Raw genomic sequence first — 19,717 nt, forward strand, 5'->3', positions numbered from 1 at the left:
TTTAATATAAAAGTATTTATTTAAAACTTTACTGGTGGTAGATCTTTGTGCAAGCTCGTCTGGATAGGTACCACCCACTCATCAGATATTCTACCGCAAAACAGCAGTACTTGGTATTGTTGTGTTCCGGTTTGAAGGATGAGTGAGCCAGTGTAATTACAGGCACAAGGGACATAAAATCTAAGTTCCCAAGGTTGATGGCGCATTGGTGATGTAAGCGATGGTTAACATTTCTTACAATGCCAATGTCTATGGGCGTTGGTGATCACTTACCATCAGGTGGTCCATATGCACGACCGCCTTACTATTCCATAAAAAAAAACCTTCTACAATATAACTAACTCACTGCTCCACCTCCGAGAGTCGTAGCGTATATATTATATAGTCTGAATGGCTACAAAAATATTTTTTAATCGGACTGTCTAACCCTGGACAAAAAAAGAAAATCATTTACATATAGATTTATTTATTTATAATATATTAAGATAAGTTCTTGTGTGAATATAATTAATTTTTAGTTTTTTTTCTTTATAATTTATTCTAAAGAAGCCAGTCATGATATAAATATAAAAAATAAAGTCAGCCTCGAAACTAAGTATTCAGTGTAATTTGACACGAAGCCAAGCCGTCTTCAGTCTACTATAAGGCCCATTAAACAAAATTGCTCACCAAAGTCTATCTTGTACTTTAAGAGGCTTTTAAATGCAAATGTAATCCCATAAACAAATTACGCTATTTCCTGAAAACTATTTTGTAAATAAAATCCGCATTAGAACTCAGTCGTTCGGTAATGTGAATGACTGAACAACACAATTATCGTCTCGTCCAACAAATGTGTTTGATATTTATTTACACGTTTTAATATCAATATTGAAATAATTGGAACCCGGTGGTAGGTAGGGCTTGGTGCTGGCACTATTTATTCTACAGCCAACCAGTCTACAAAAGTTATAATCTGTATTCCTGTGTTTCGGTTTAGAGTGCAAGTGAATCACTGTAATTACAGGCACGATAAAATATGGAATAGCCCATAGTTGGTGTCACATTGACGGAAGGTAATGGTATATACTTCGTACAATGCCCGTGTCTATAAGCGAAGGTAACCACCATCGGCTGACTATTTTGCTCGCCTGCCCTCGATAAAAAAATCCAAAACTAACGACTATTAAGCATTTACACAGTTATACACCATTGATTCTGAACGTGCAATATCGTTTCAACAGCCATAGACAACAGCGGACAGCGACGAAACTGTTTTGCTGAACTAGCTTTTAGTAAGGACCGACTTGAGCCATGCAAAAATAGTTTATTAAAAAAAATCAAGACACCCCTCTATTACCTGGGTGGATTTGATAGAAGTATCTAATAATTATTATTTAGTTTCAAATTCTCAAATGACAATTCAGTCATTAAAATACCGCATAAAATATAAAATATTTAACGCACGGAAATGAAAATTGCTATCGTAATTATAAAGTTATATAGTTTTTTGGTAACGTTAAAACGTTAATACAGTAAAATAATGTTGTAATAGTATATATGGATATACATATTTCGATCAGATAAATAATTTCACCAGATATGCAAGTTCTCTTTCGATATTTTCCTCCACCGTCGAGCACACATCTCGATGAGCGGACTCACCGTTCAAGCTGGAACAAGGTGTTAATAAATACCTAATTGTCGCATGTAATCGCCCTTATGAAGGTCGGTAAAGGTCAATAGAGAATATGGGCAAAAGAATTGCATAAAAACACGCATTAGTTTGGTTCTCCAAAAATAAAAGGAATATCGAAAAACGCTCAAAGGTCTTAATTCTGGTTTTGATTTTAATGAAAAATGAAACTGGGTCATGATATTTTTAATTTTTGCTTTTCCAGCTTGAAATCGAATCAGCTGATTTAAAAAGCCAACCAAATCCTGTATTATTGCACCAGCCGAGAGTGCCTTTCCATATTTTCATTCATCACTTATGTCACTCGGCTTGCTGAATATGATGTCCCAATTTTTACCACTCACGTGGATCTTTTGAGGTATTATCTTTGAAATATTCTTTACAACATCATTTTCAAAACTTTTTTTTTATTATCTATGTATCCAAATAAATAATAAGTGGAGTAATACATATTTGGAGGGAGGGAGGGTGCTTTGTTTTTGTTATGCAATTTTCTAATTTTTGCAGTCGTGTTAATGTTTGCCACATGAACCGATCAAATATAGCAAATTCAATCACCAGTACTAAGCATATTTAACCTTGCCATAAAAATTACAAGTACCTGATTTAATAATTTGTAAAAAGATTGAGTTTCTTTTAACAAATCTTTCTTTGTCGCACTTCCAAAAAATGGAATTCCTTACCAGCTCACGTGTTCCCCTCCTCTTACAACCCGGGTTCCTTCAAACGAGGCGTGAAGAGGCATCTCCCGGCGAATTTAAAAAAAATATAACATTATAAAATTATTAAAACATAAAACCAAAAGAACTGTAACAAATTTAGTGAATAAAAAGAATTTCTATTTTGTTAACTTAAGGATTTATACTAACCGAAGACTGAATTTTCATGTGCTTGATTTGTGTTTTTGAAAAATATCGTGTGGAGTTCACTCGCAAATTTTGGACGAAAATCTAACGCATTCGTAACCAATCCGCAATAGAGCAGTGTGGTGGATTATAGGCAGTTACTTTAATTTGTTTTTACTTTTTATGTCACTTATGTATTTCAATGACGAAAATTCTACAATAAGAATCGGATAATGAGACATGAGATGCACTAACATCTTCTGCAAAGTTTGTTAGTCTATTCTAACGAATCGGTCAGAAGGAAATAATCATTATTCTACCGACTATCAATATATAGCTATAAAACATAGATTTGTAATTTTGAAAATACCTTCGTTTCGTGATTAAAGGCGCACTAAGGATTTTGCAACATCTGATTTAGGCGGCACCTTTGTATCAAGCCGAGATGGCCTAGTGGTAAGAACGCGTGAATCTTAACCGATGATTGTGGGTTCAAAACCCGGGCAAGCACCACTGAATTTTCATGTGCTTAATTTGTGATTATAATTCATCTCGTGCTTGACGGTGAAGGAAAACATCGTGAGGAAACCTGCATGTGTCTAATTTCACTGAAATTCTGCCACATGTGTATTCCACCAACCCGCATTGGAGCAGCGTGGTGGAATAAGCTCCTCAAAAAGAGGTGCCTTTAGCCCAGCAGTGGGACATTCACAGGCTGTTACGGTTACGGTTCGTATAAATATAAACACTATTACACTATCTAATATAGCTAATCTAAAACTTCATTAAATTGAACCGAAGGGTCATTATTTCCATGTATATTTATAGTTGTGTACATTATTAGGGTTAAATTCGCCAAGTGTGGATCGCTGGAACCGTGGTGGTTTTAGTCGGTAAGAGTCCGACATAACCCTCCATGTATCATCCGATATGGAGGGTATCCATGAAGATTTCCCCACGATAAAAAAAAGCACTATGTCACACTGAACTAACATGTTTCTTTTTAAATAGTGTCTACCTTTCTTTTTTCTTTTCTCTTCCTTCAGGTTGTCTGGTTTTTTGTCTTGTCTTTGTACATTTATCTTGTCTGTATATTATGTAAGTTCATAAAAAATCACTACTTCTTACTAACTCCATATCCTCCTGTGACGTCGAGTTATCTAGATATGTACATGTCTCCTAAATCCTATCAATGACAGCGAAAGGATGACGAGGGATGAAGGGCGATTTTAATATCTGTAGACACATTTATAATTCGTAAATGTATGTTGTTTATTGTTTAATATCTAATAATATGAATATTTAATATAAATAATGTGCTACAAAATGTATACACTTTATTTGGGCGAAATAAGAATACAATTTATTAAATTCGAATCAATATGGCCGCGTTCCACGCTGTCATGATTTATGGAGCAGCTATTTAATCAAGTAAGTAATAAATATTGTCAATTTTTTTAATATCTTTATTCCAAATATTAAAATGTTTTAATCATTAGTAGTATCTATTGGATTTTATTATAGTTACCAACACCTGGGAAACTTTGTGGGTTAGAAACTTGATGTGACAACTTTAGTTTATAGAGAGTTCGGTCCTCCTGGCTGGCCTAGGCCAGTCAAGGTATGGGCTTCGGGGTTGCCCCCTTTACCCGAGCTGTTCCTCTGTTTTGACCGTCGCGTCATTTCATTCTGGCCCAGAGGGCCAGGGTCTCTGTGACTCAGTGGCTATTGAGCTTTATAATAGTTATAATAGTGGCTACTTTAGTTTTTAATAGTTACCTAAAATTAGTTTCTGTTTTGGCCACCAGGTGTCATGCTTCAATCTGTTAGATCCCGTGCTAATTTACACTTTGTTGATATTTCTTTAGAAGTTATGACTGTGTAAATCAACTGAATAATTGGACTAATATTGACGTTACGATTTTTTTTAAATTATAAGTAAACCAAATCTTATATTTTGTTTTTAAGCCTTCGCTAGGTAACGCATGACACCTCATCAATGTTTCATCAAAATTTGATTTATAGTTTAGGAAGCGATAGAGAGCATAGCTACGAACCTTCATTTATATTTATATTTTACTATATTTGCCGTATACTATATTTGCTATATTAAACATTTAAAGCCGTTGGCTTGTGTCAGATTGCCGTCCTTGCATTATGAGGACGAGGAAATTATGTTAATCTGTGTTTGCGAACACATTTTAACATCAATATAATATGATCTCTTGTGCAATTCCTGCCTTCAAGGTTAATCTTTGAGATTGGCTGAAATTCGTTCAAGTTTTTATACAATACCATAAATATTAAAATATTAAGATAATATACAATATCATGACTAAAACCATGACTTTAATCTCGTGGCTGTCTGTGATACTGGCTTATGCATAGACCACCTACTAAGACCCAATTATATAACATCTTAGAAGCATGTTTGTCCATTCATCCGTGTCTTTCTGCGATACGTCGGACATTACAGATATCCTCTAATAATACAAGGTATATACAATCTAGGACTTGAAAATTATACAATTACATCATGTAGGATTTACTCATACATGAAACTAATTGAGGTGATTATGTATTTTGAACACATGTAAAATAATATACTCTCATAAATGATATATGTATAAATTATTAATTACTTATATTTGAATTACTAAAATATCGATAAAATAATCGAAGTATAGATGGAACTAATTGCAAAAATACACATTATTTATTACTTAGGAATCAATTATCGAACAAACATAATAACATAACTTTCACCAAGTCATCTACTTACGAACTCCCGACTGTAAAAAAGCATCTCCACTTAATCAATGCAATGAAAAATAAACCTTAGACGCTGGGAATACTATCCGTTCGTTTCAATTAATATTTAATGTATATTTTTATGAGATAATAATTATATTGCCTCATTTGTATGTTGTTGGTAGAGAAAACATTACACAGTTCAAATTTACGCTGTTTTGTTGGAGCAAACAAGGACCCTGACTAGTGACGTCCCGCCAAAGAACGTGGCGACAATTTAAGCGGTACGAGTAGAAGCGCTCTTCTGTCTACCCACCAACTCGTGCGAAAGTGTGATCTCATGAGAGATACCCTCAGGATGGACGTCACTCAAAGCAAAGTCTAGAAATTGTCTCGTGGCTTTAAGAAGGCCAGTAGGGCCAACAGAAATTAAACAATCAAAAGAAAAGAAGATCATCATCAGTAGACTTATAATGTTCGGGATTACCTAATCGGTGTTTCAACCCACTTCTGAAATAGCAATTAGCTTTGAATTGAATATAATTTTGTAATTAACCGCCTTAAAATTTTTATTTGTAAAATATTTTAATTTTTTTTAATATTGTTTGAAGTTGCATTAAAGTGCTGAAAAAATATTAATAAATATTTTTCATTTGCCCATAATGAAAAATAACATTTTCTTGGTGGCTTATGTGAAAGATATTGTATGTATGTATTGTATGGCTTTGTGCAATCTGGATAGCCACCATCCACTAATCACATATTCTACCGGCAAACATCAAAACTTAGTATTGTTGTCCCAATTCAATGTCAATTGTAGTGAAGAGTGAGTGAGCCTTTGTAACTACAGGCAGTAAGGACATAATATCTTAGTTCCCGAGATGGCGCTTTGGTGATGAAAGCAATGGTTAATAATTTTTACGGGGCCATTTTCTGAGGGTTACCACTCTTAACCTTCAAGTGGTCCATCTGCCTGTCTACCTACCTATATTATATTTAAAAAAAAAAAACATTTATAGTAATGACGGTATTTCTTTGATTTATATCTGGTTTACTTATTGTATTTCGGATAACTAATCAATCGAAACTATCAAGTTTTTGACATGGTAATATACGATTCAATAAACCTCTGTCAAAAAAGCCGAGATGGCCCTGTGGTAAGAACGCGTGAATCTTAACCGATGATCGTGGGTTCAAACCCGGGCAAGCACCACTGAATTTTCATGTGCTTAATTTGTGATTATAATTCATCTCATGCTTTACGGTGAAGGAAAACATCGTGAGGAAACCTGCATGTGTCTAATTTCACTGAAGTTCTGCCACATGTGAATTCTACCAACCCGCATTGGAGCAGCGTGGTGGAATAAGCTCCAAACCTTCTCCTCAAAAAGAGGAGAGGAGGCCTTTAGCCCAGCAGTGGGACATTCACAGGCTGTTACGGAAACCTCTTGCGAAGAACATATCGTAATACTTGTCGTATATAATCATTTGAAGTTAGAAAATCTGTCTTGTGACAGAAACTCTGAAAACTCATCATGATATCGAAGAATATTGATAACATCCGAGGTCCTTCGGCTTGCAATAAACAGTCGGTGTAAGTGCTTTATATATAATGGCAGTGTTTATGGGCAAATGGGTAATGGTAATTTACAATAACACCCATGGGCAATTAGCTCGACTGCCTTGCTAAACTAAAAAGAAAAAAATAAGCCATGCCGGGCCGACCGACCGTCGGCTGATTGACCTAATTTTCAACTTTGTTTAAATTCCAGTAAGTATTAAAAGCGATCCTTTCAAGTTTTCATGATCATAAATGAAAATTGTTATACCATAAATGGTAAGTCGGGATGGCCCAGTGGTAAGAACGCGTGAATCTTAACCGATGAACGTGGGTTCAAACCCGGGCAAGCACCTCTGAATTTTCATGTGCTTAATTTCTGTTATAATTCATCTCGTGATTTTCGGTGAAGGAAAACATCGTGAGGAAACCTGCATGTGTCTAATTTCATCGAAATTCTGCCACATGTGTATTCCACCAACCCGCATTGGAGCAGCGTGGTGGAATAAGCTCCAAACCTTCTCCTCAAAAGGGAGAGGAGGCCTTAGCCCAGTAGTGGGACATTAACAGGCTGTTACTGTTACTGTACTGTACTGTAAATGGTTCTTTTTATCTTAGTCGGAAAATTTTATGCAAAAACTAAAAAAACTTAATTTTACGTTCTAAACTATATTGTAGTTTACTGTATAGTCAGTATCTACTTTAAAACCTTGTCGATCAGTGGCTAATTGATCCTGTGATATATAACCTTCATTTAATTTTTAAATAATGTGTTAAATTTTCCTTGTACTCTTGATGTATTAACCACTAGGCCATCTCAGCTGTATACTGCTGGGCTAAACCTTCTCCTTTTTGAGGAGAAAGTTTGGAGCTTATTCCACCACGCTGCTCTAATGCGGGTTGGTGGAATACACATGTGGCAGAATTTTAATTCAGCCATATAGCCGAGATGACCGTGGTTAGAACGCGTTAATCTTAACCGATGATAGTGGGTTCAAACCCGGGCAAGCTCTACTGAATTTGCATGTGCTTAATTTGTGTTTATAATTCGTCTCGTGCTTGTCGGTGAAGGAAAACATCGTAAGGAAACCTGCATGTGTCTAATTTCATTGAAATTCTGCCACATGTGTATTCTACCAATCAGCATTGGAGCAGCGTGGTGGAATAAGCTCCAAACCTTCTCCTCAATAGGGAGAGGAAGCCTTAGCCAAAGAGTAGGACATAGTAACAGGCTGTTACTTGATATACAGTCGGCTTCAAAGTTATTGTTCAGTATTTGCATTTGGAATGCAGAGGCAAATTGGCTTAAATAAGCTTGGGGTGGTAAACAGTGATACGGTAGTCCACTTTAAAACATCTTCAGTTTTTAAGATTTTGTAAGAAATATTTTTTTTCTTATAAATTAACTTCAAAAATATTGGTTATGCCGAAAATACTTCGATTTTTTATATCTAAGTAAACTTTAGAAGTAACATAAGCAAGATATAATAAGATAATGTTATAATTAGTATTTACAAATGAAGACATAATAAAAATCACTTTATATAGTTGATAAAGAAAAATAAATATTGTTATCATTCAATATTATTAATTCGCGAGTCTATCTACGAATCTCTATAATATCTAATCGTTACGTAATGACGAGCCACTTCAATGAATCGCAGCTATGTATTCATTAAATATTTAATATAAGCAAAGAGATCCTAGCTGGTACAGGGGACGAATTGCCGTTTATCCGTTTCATGTTCTTTAATTTGAGTATCGACTATTGACATAAATGTTAACAATTAAGTATTGTTTTGGCATTATAGTATAGGGTGACATCATATCGTTTTCGTTCCTATCCGAATAGCTATATAATAGTTTAAATTGGATAGGAATTGAATCGGATCGTAAAATAATCGTTATAAATTCGTAGAATTGGCCCAAAGTTCATCAAACTATACAATTATCTTCTGTTATCGTCAAAATGTTGAATACGTAAAAACCTAATGATGTTTTCTTTCGCAGATGGAAACAAACGTAAAATATGAGAAGCACTTAAAAAACTCGAGAGTTGTTTGTGCAGATGCGAGAACGTGACATTTCGGCGGTTAAAATATCCTATCTCGGCCTTTCGGAGGAAAGATTAACTTTTGACGGTTATTTGTTGAACTAAATCCAATGCCATACGATTCATCTCTAGCATAATAATAATAATCATTATTAAATTATTCTTTATCAGCCTTATAAAGGTTGTTTTCTTTATGAAATAGGTAGGTGGACTGGCAAATGGACCACATGATGGTATATGGTCACCACCGCCCGTAGGCCGATGTAAGAAATATTAACCATTTCTTACATCGAAAATGCGCCACCAACCTTGAGAACTATATTTCCTATGGTGCCAAAATCTATGGGTATTGTGACCACAATAATCCCATTTGCTAGCCTGCCTACGTAAACAATTAAAAAAAAGTTCATATTTAGCTTACAATTCCTATGATATATATATTTTAAATCAGTAGTATAATTAATTATTGTTTTTAAATCGATATAAGCAGTTGTCTGCTAGAAATCTTCAATATAGTTTTTAATCTACAGAACGTAAGACAGTCGACCTAGTTCTGAGAGCCGATTGATTGCACGGAATATTGGCTGCCTTCACTGACTCCGTTAACGAGGTCACATCCTGAACTGAACCGTATGAATATATATTAATAATAGTATATAAACATATGAAACGTGCCGTGGATATTAATTTTGTACTTCTCATGCACGATAGTCAAGAGTTCTACCTTTTTGAATATATATCAAACTAGCTCCCTATCCCGGCTTCAATGAGTAGAATAAAGGCCTACGCAAAACGTTTATATCGTAATGTATAATATTAAAGCTCTTTTGGTTTACGTTACGCACGCGAGATAACTTCCAGTTGGAATGATTTTTTCGACGTCTTCAGAGCTCATCGTCATATTTTAGCTAATTTAAAAAAAACCTGAAATTATACACCTAAACCTTCCACCGTTACGTTCATTGGATAAACAGTACAGTAACAGCCTGTGAATGACCCAGTGCTGGGCTAAGGCCTCCTCTCCCTTTTTTTGAGGAGAAGGTTTTTGGAGCTTATTCCACCACACTGCTCCAATGCGGGTTGTGAAACACATGTGGCAGAATTTCAGTGAAATTAGACACATGCAGGTTTCCTCACGATGTTTTTCTTCACCGTCAAGCACGAGATGAATTATATCACAAATTAACGGATTTGAACCCACGATCATGGGTTAAGATTCAAGTGCTCTTACCACTGGGCCATCTCGGCATTGGATAAAACCATATGAAGTTCTGTCGTTTTTTAGTTTGTCATGTTTAGACAGACCGACGCGATAGGCCTTTAATTTATAATATGTAGTGAAAGTATTAATATGACTTAATCGCATCATACTGCAATGAAGTAGGGTTTTGGACAAACAATTTATTGTAAAAATTCAATTTTAATGACACTCTGCCACATGTTTATCAACCAAAGTCATGTTATATCTGTGTAATAGAAATAGATCCAAGCATTCTCTTCAAAAGCACTAAGCAGAGAGGACTTTAGCTCAGCATTGGGTAATTTAAATACGTTATCTTATTGTATCTGTGACCAAATCCAATACATACATACAAACATCATCAACCCTTCGTCGTCCACTGCTGGACATTGGCCTCTTCAATGGCACGCCACTGAGCTCGATCTTCAGTTCTTAATATCCATCCGCTGCCAGCCATTTCGCGAATATCGTCACTTGTATGGGATGTAAGGGAGCACAGGGATGCAACGGAGCACAACTAAATCTAACTGCTCCCAGCCAACTTTATCTGCACGTGGTGCATCCTGCCGACCAACAAACGAGGCTCTGGCAACCGACTAATGGCGGTATAACCATTCGATAAAGGCGTAGCTAAATTCCGCAGACCGGTGACGGGCAGCAGCGTCAACCTGTACGACGAGCTACGTTTTGCGATCACCAACACGCCTGCCAAGCGTAATGATTATGGGCAAACACCTCGATGGCACACACATTTACGCAACGGCCCCTATTTCCCGGTCGCCCCCGCTGTTCAAATTCAATAATGAATAGCAATTATTGACTTACATAATCAGTCAAAATGTTGGTTCAATAATATTTGCATATTGGAAGTACTTCAGATCTGAAAAGAGCCGTTGAAAGAAACTGAGTTATTGGTTTTTTTTACAAATGTATTTGTTTATTTGAATCTCTGGAGACGATTATTATATCCATATATGTCATCGTTGTATCATTTTGATATGAAGTAATTATATACTATTACTGTAATTGTATAAACAAGTGTTTTTTTTATTATTTTATAATTGATAATATTTTTGATTATAGTTTGGGATTCCGCTATGCTCATTGTCACACAAAAATATTGCTAACCCTGTGTTTGATACCAAAAGTATCTATAGACATATATGTGTAATGAAATTGTTATTCTATATCTTTGCCTACGTAAATGTTTTTAAGAGTTTTAAAATAAATAAGCATGACTCGGGAGATAAATAGTAGCTTGCCGTCATCTATAAGCCAACAAAATAAATTATATATCATACTATTCTAAGTTATTTTAGCTATATAACATCACATATTATTAAAAATATAATTATATTTTATTCAAGCCCAGTTAAAAAGGAGCGCAAACACTTTTGTGTTATCATTTTATAAAATAAATTAAAATTTCATGTTATCACGGAGCTTAGAATGTAGTCGATATCTATATAAACAATTTTAAAACTCAATAGTTACTCTTTTCCACCTATTTCATTAAAATATTATTAAATAATTTACTTATCTTGCATGAAAATCGCATTTATAATTTATATGATAAGAATTTCTGATCATCTATTTGTTTTTCACTGATTGATAGATTGTGGTTGCTACGATATTCTCGTAGCGATCGTAGACATCCTTACTTTAACAAGCTTGTTTAAATAAACTTGACTTGCTATGGTGTAAATATACAAATACATATATAATACTAAATATTTTAAATATATGTATTTTTTATTGTAACTTATAAATAGCTGTAGAAATAATTTAATAAAAATAGAAAATGACAAAGTAAATTTGACTGATTGCGAGACTAGCAAATGGACCACTGGATTAAGTGGTCCCACCGCTCTTTAGCATAGACTTTGGCACAATGAGAAATATTAATTAACCTTTACAGTCAATGCGCCGCCAACCTTTGGAATTATCATGTTAAGTCCCTTGCTTCTGTAGCTATACTGGCTCACTCCCTATTTAAAACGGAACACAATAGTTATAAGTATTGCTATTTACCGGCAGTAGATATGATCAGTGGGTGGTAACTACCCAGATGAGATTGTACATAGCCGATATTACTCGATATGCAATTTTCAGATCGTAATCGCTCTGATAAAAACTAATGACCTGTCAGATCCGAAGTCGACTAGACCCGACAAATATAATGATAATATTATACCAGAAATATTGTAGGAAGAACGCCGAGAACAACAAATGACGTTTGAATGACATAAATCTTTTTAATAGTATGTTTTATTCGACGATAGTAAAGTACAAACAAGAGATATAGTCTAGTATGACTGTAATGATTTTAAGCGATCAAAATAATATTCGATAATCGCAGATTCAAATAGTGACAAACTCCACTGAGTTTATAAGTCAATTATTTGTGCTTATGATTCATTTCGTGCTCGGCGTGTAAGGAGAATATATTCTTATGATCAAATCTGTAGTACAAGTATATAGTACGAAAGGATTATTATGAAAATAAAAAAATCATACAATTTTTTTCAGTACGTATTTATTATGGTTTTGAAATCATTTGGAAAGCGCAGGCAAATTAACTGAAAGTTTTCTGAGAGTTGGTTCATCATCATCATCCCCCCTTTCACGTTCACTGCTGGACATAGCCTCTCCAAACTCAATCTTCAGCTCTAATTTACATTTGCCAGCCACTTTGCGTATGTGTATGTGTGTGTTTGCATATACAAATGCGTGTAACTAAACTTAATGTACTTAATTGTTATTTTGATTGTAATTTATTAAAACATATATCTATATTTGCTTATACATTTTAAATATTATTATTATTTTTATTCAATATGAAATATTTTCCTTTTCCTAGAATTTAAACAAAAAAATATACCTCTTTGTTTTAGTAATGCTTGCATGTTTTTTTTATTTTAGCCTATTGGGCGTGTTATAAAATTGTATTAACTTTTATTATTTAAGTAATTTTATCTTCTTTTACCTTTTACTGCACTGAATGTAACGTTTGTGTTGGCAGCATGTACAAGGCGTAGATTGAAAAGCAGCCTAGCTGAGACTACAACCTTTTCACCGAATTATCAAATATATTGTTAACTCTTTTTTATGGTTTATTAACTTAATTTTGTCTTTGTTTATTTTTGGTGAATAAAGTTATTTATTATTATTATTATTATTTCGTCACTCCACCCAGCTAGAGGACGTCCTACGTAACGCTTGTCAAGGCAAGGCAAGGCAAGGGAAAATACAGTCTATCTTAGCCTGAAAGTAAAATTAAAATTGATATAATTTATTTAACATAATATGTACATACGATGTCAGTTTAATAATTCGTAACGTTTTCTGAAATTTTATATTAATATGCAACATTGTAAAAGGATTCATAAAGTGCCCTATTCACTTAGAATATACTTACCTTATATTAATACGAAACTCGCATAGGATCTGAGAACTTATTAACTTTCAAGTAAAGGACTTAATATTTACATGTCTCTTTCCCTATATGATAAAATGAATATTGTAAAGATATTACTTAAATATTAGAGACTTGCTGCCGGTTTCGACTACGTATTGGTAAAATTAATACAAACCTCTCCCATATAAATAGCCGAGATGGCCTAGTGGTTAGAACGCGCGAATCTTAACCGATGATCGTGGGTTCAAACCCGGGAAGTACCATTGAATTTTCATGTGCTTAATTTGTGTTTATAATTCATCTCGTGCTTGACGGTGAAGGAAAATATCGTGAGGAAACCTGCATGTTTTTAATTTCATTGAAATTCTGCCACATGTGTATTCCATCAACCCGCATTGGAGCAGCGTGGTGGAATAAGCTTTTTTTATAAATACCTTCTCCTCGAAAAGGGAGAGAAGGTCTTAGCCCAGCAGTGTGACATTCACAGGCTGTTACTGTTACTGTTACCCCTCATTCCTCACCCCCTTAAAGATGAAATTTCCAAAAAATCTTAACCATTCCTTATATAGCCAATGCGCCACCACCAACCACGATGCATTTCCACGTCCAGCGCATACTGGCCTTGATAAGTCAGCCACTACACAAACGATTCAAGTAAAATAAACATTCGCGTATTCCGTTGACATAAATTAATTAATAAAAATATGCCGAGAAACTTTTGAGTATAAAAATTATATTACTTTTTTAAAACGAAAAGATTTTTGACGTTGGCTTCTCCTCTTCTCACGTAACTAGATTACAAATGACAAAGCTAATTAATGTATTTTAATTGGAGCATCGTTGTTACAGAACTTTTTACCACGGTTGGGTTGTTTAAGATATTTTTTAAATCTGTCAGGTTGGTTTTTTTTTTCAAAAGTTTCTAGTTTTTTTTTTTTTAATATAATATTGCGGTTTGATAATAGTTTAAAAAGTAGAATACCTTATTCTACTTTTTTTAAAAAGTAGAATACAGAAATAAATTGTCTATGACTCTCTAGTCTATGAATGTTATGATACAAATAATTTTATAAGCTTATATTTTTTTATGTGTAACGGCAAATGTGGACAAAATTACTGGCTTCTAGATTACTTTGCCTCATGTAGACTTTTTTTGTTGTATTTTTAACCACTTCACAATAATAATTATGTTCCGTAAAAACTCACTTCATAACTCACTTTGAACTGAACTGTTGAAAACCGATCGCTATTTGGTGTGTACATTTCAAGATCGTATTGCGATAGGCCCTCAATCTAGAATTTTCTGATATAATTTTTGGTCGAAATGATTTTGTTATATATAGATATATCGTTGACAATAAGACAAAGTTTTGGAAAGAAGGAGTCAAATTAACGCTTACATTGTGCTATATATTCAGCTAAAAACTGTCGCCTTAAGACATGTAGTCTCTTTTTATTTTTTATCAATTAATAAAAACAATTCGATCGTCAATTCGAACGTCTATTTATAAGACGTTTTTAAAGGTTGCTTGCAAAGGAATGTTAATTAAACAAATTTAGAAAAGAAAAATTCGAACGCTGAAAATAATGAGGGAAAGTTCGAGAATTTTTTCGAAAGACAGTAATTAATGAACCCTTTTAATGGACGATCCCAATTCACGATAGCGTCGACAGAATACTATATTTGTATGAATCAGAAGAAGAAATTGTTTGAAGAAATAAGCATACATAAATACTTTAAATAATAATCAAAAACATTTTATTTAATTATTTATTTAAGGAAAACAACAGCATTATACAAAATATGTTGACGATATGTTTGGTTTTATAGCACTGTCATTGAGACAGTTAGTTTTCGTTTTATTATATTTGTTACGATAAAGTTTGCAATGTTTGAATCAAGTAGACAAAGTTGTGAGACTATTTAATTAATTAAAGTTTCGTATTACATTAGCTGCTATTTATGTCTTATGTACATATATATCTTAGTGTGCAACATTATATTATAGCTTATCTGTAACCGGGATAAAAAGCCTTTTTCCATGTATTTTCATTATTGAGGTCCAATCGTGGGCGCAGTAGTTGTTGATTCGTTCATGAATCTCTGTGGTTATATTAAAATCCTTTTCGGATGCAATGAAATGGACGTGAGTTATATTTGGTGTGCACAGTACAGAAGGTAATTAATTAAGCATTATGGTTAAATATGTATAGTATTTTATACTTTATTTACATAATAATAAGTCATTATGATGTCTAATCGATAGACTGCATATAAGATATTACAATGTTCAAGTGTGTACGCAAACGCAGATATACTCTATATCTTCACTATGTCGAAATCCTTTGGGACAACACGGCCGAGAGTAATCATCGCCGCCTTACAAGATATCCAGTCAGTTATTGTAGTGCAAACTACCTTATTTATGTTTCGTAATATGAGCCTATGGATGTTAATGTCTGTCGTTATGGCAAATAACGAAGGAAAGGCTATGATTTAAAAGGAATATGAATAAATTATTCTACTCTGTATTTCTTTGTTTTTGTGATTTTGGAAATTTAATTATTAACCTTTTAACTTTTTTTATAAAAAATCAGAAGGCGGACGGGCAAATGAGCCACTTGATGGTAAATGGTCACCGTTGCTCATATGCATGGCTCCGGAAGAATTATTAACCATTCCTTAGATCGTCAATGAACCACCAATCTTAGAAACTAAGGTATTTTATCCCTTGTACATGTAGTTATACAGGCTTACTCATCTCTTAAACCGGAACACAACAATACTCAGTATTGGCGTTAGGTTGCTGTCAATATGTATTCTCTAAACTATTGTTATAAAGAGAAAATGTATGTTTGTTTATAATTCATAAAGCCTGTAACTACTAAACCGATTTTAATAATTCTTCCACCATTGGAAAGCTATTTTATCTAGCAGTAAAATAGGCTTAACAATACATTTGTAATAATGATATTTCAGTCTAAAATTAGAATAAAAAAAAATTACTGATCTGTTTATGGAAATAATTAATTACATTGGGAACTAAAATAAGTATAAAATAAATATGAATAAAATAAAATGTATATTTATAATTTAAACAAATAAAAATAAAAATTATGTATATTTTGGTTTCAGGTAAAGATGGCTGAGGCAGTATTTATACAAGTACGAAAAGTTTTATACAAGTAGTAAGTATAAAAGTACAAGTAATGTAGCTTCATTAGCACGTTATACGGATCGGTTAAAAGTCGCAGATTTGATCAGATCAGAACACACAATTAAAAGTAAGTTTGGAAAGACATCATCAATATTATACATCTTATACAATTGTATAAGAAGTTCTTAGTAGACAGATAGAAACTTGGGCCTATAGGTTGCTCTATTTAATATGCCTTAGTGAAACATGTATCTATACAGCATTTCTATGTTGTTAGATTCTATTTCCCATATGACTGAACTTAAATTAACCGAATCACCAGTACAGACTGAGTTGCTCTCACACAGTAATACTACCAGTTACTTACTTTAATAATAATAATAATAATAATATCTTGGGACTTTATTCACACACGGCCATCTGATCCCAAATTAAGCAGAGCTTGTGCCATGGAAACCAGACAACTGATATATTACATATACTACTTTTCTTTTGTAAATACATACTTGTATAGATAATTACACCCAGACTCAGGACAAACAGACATGTTCATGCACACAAATGTCTGTCCTGGATGGGAATCGAACCCACAACCTTCGGCGTGAAAGGCAGGTACCTACCAACCACGCCAAACGGCTCGTCGTCAAACTTTGCCCCCAATATCAGAATATAATTTAAAATGTTCACTACTTTCGTGTGGCATGCTCAAAGCCCGTCTTGGTAGGTACTAGTAACTCTCTTCAACCGCCAAACAAAAATATTGAGTATTTTTCAACTGCAACCAAAGGCACAAGGGATGTAACATTTTAGTTCCCGAGATTGGTAGCGCATTGACAATGTAAGTATTGGTTAATATTTCTTACAGTGCCAATGTATATGGGCAGTGGTGACCGTTTACTGTCAGGTGAACTATCCGTATACTTAATATGGATAAAATAAAATGGCAGTAAAATTACTAATCAATGGGTGGTACATGGATTCATATCACTAACAAAATTATTATAAATCGATTTCAAGCGCAATTTGAAAATTATTTAATCAACATTTCGCTAACATTTGTTAAGATCGTAATTTAATTAATTTCTAAGCTTAAATCCTGATTGAAAGAAAATCCTTTATTTTAATTAGAGATGTTACTGAGCGGTGAAATTCAAAGCCTAAGATAACGAAAGATCACAAAATATATATATATATATATATATATATTTTTTTTTTGTGAAATTTGAAAAATAAATGTTATATATATGTATATATATATATATATGTATATATATATATATATATATATATATATATTATAACATTTATTCACATAGAACAAACGCTCGCAATAATAATAAACCAAATTTCGAAAGCTCTACAATTCGCTTTCCGCCTGACAGTTATTTTTATTGGGTAGTAACTGTTACCCTTCCATTTCGATGGACGAAAATGAATTTTTAACTATGCTTGTTTGAATTTCGTCTCCTAAATACGTATTGCAAAATTCACTCAAATCTGTCCGTCCTTTTTGTAGTGATGCTGTGACCAACAAACTTTCACATTTATGAGAACGCTAAAACAATTAGACTAATAATTATGTTTTTTAATTGTGAATACAATTGTTTGACTTTCCTTTGTGCTTCAGAGAAGCATTCCTGCTTCCCCCTTTCTTCTTAAGTCCACTCGAGTTGGTTCTCGATATCACCGCCTAACTGTGACATCAATTCCATCGCGAACAAAGAAATTTGGCAACTCCTTTCTTTGTCGCACTTCCAAAAAATGGAATTTCTTACTAGCTCACGTGTTCCCCTTCTCTTACAACCCGGGTTCCTTCAAACGAGGCGTGAAGAGGCATCTTGCGGGCCGGCAAGGCGAAGGCGGCTAGTGCAGAACGTTTTTCCCGTCTGTACTGGCCGTCGTCGCGTTTGGACTCTACTACCACTTACCATCAGGTGGAGTAGAGTCATTTGCCCTCCCGGCGAATATAAAAAAAAATAAAAAATTAAGGTAAAAAATAATAATATTACATAAATTCTTATAAAAGTATTAAGACAAAATATCTTAGATAAAGAGAAGATCCTAAAGAGTTAATCATAAGATATGATTAATGATTCGAATTTATCTCGACAGTTTTATTTCAAGCACATTATAGATTAAACCTTTTTTTTTATTGCCATCATTAATAGATTAAGTCTTTGCGACTTAGATACTTAAAAGATATTTCATAAAATATACAGAGGGTTCTATTACAATATTAAAAAAGTTTAAATTGTGTTATATCAAATAATATATCTGTTCCTGTTGAAGATTGTTGAGTGATATTGGAATATTTAATCTAAGTTAGCCGACTGTTCTTTGAAGTGCATCCACATTTATTGAACTTTTCTTGTCTACAAATATAAAAATACTTATTGAGACGAGACGAAAGTATCGAAAGTCATTCGAAGGTCGTTGTAAAGGGACGTTGTTCCTAGTTTTCTGTGGAAGAAGAAGATCTTTTAAGAGGCAGGTCATTGACCTTGCTTGATTAGGAGTTACCGACAATCATATCCGCAGATATCATACCTTCTATGCCCGGTGTCTGCCTAAAAAAGTGTCACCGGTCTGCTTAGCATCATCTAGTCCCGCAGTGATTTTCTAGGCGACAAAGGGATTACATCGCGATTGCGATCATCAGTCATTTAAAAAATCGTTAAAAATATAAATAAATGCAAAAGTAAGCCGAGGATTCCCTTAATGTTAAATTATATAATATGCATTTTTAAATAATACAGTTTTGTGATAGATAGCTTTAAAGAAAAAAGGTAATAATTACAAAAACAAAGGATACTTTGCTTTTGTTCTATTTCCCATATGACTTTTGTGATTATAATTCATCTCGTACTTGACGGTGAAGGAATACATCGTGAGGAAACTTGCATGTGTTTAATTTCATTAAAATTATGCCACATGTGTATTCTACCAACCCGCATTGGAGCAGCGTGGTGGAATAAGCTCCAAACCTTTTCCTCAAAAGGGAGAGGACGCCTTAGCCTAG

General features: G+C 33.8%; 1 protein-coding gene across 2 annotated transcripts in view; it reads right to left on the minus strand.

Moving 5' to 3' along the window:
- The window catches only part of LOC126775553 (histone deacetylase 3), a 398,376-nt gene that overhangs the window by 116,112 nt on the left and 262,547 nt on the right, over positions 1-19,717 (minus strand). Inside the window, exon 8 of one of the 2 annotated variants that reach the window (XR_007669890.1) lies at positions 19,624-19,682. The exons of the other annotated variant lie outside the window; for it this stretch is intronic. The gene's annotated coding sequence lies outside the window, so the exon portion shown is untranslated. Of the gene's footprint in view, positions 1-19,623; positions 19,683-19,717 lie in introns of those variants that run through there. 2 annotated transcript variants of the gene reach the window in all.

Source organism: Nymphalis io, chromosome 18 (assembly GCF_905147045.1).
Source record: "Nymphalis io chromosome 18, ilAglIoxx1.1, whole genome shotgun sequence".
NCBI lineage: Eukaryota > Metazoa > Arthropoda > Insecta > Lepidoptera > Nymphalidae > Nymphalis > Nymphalis io.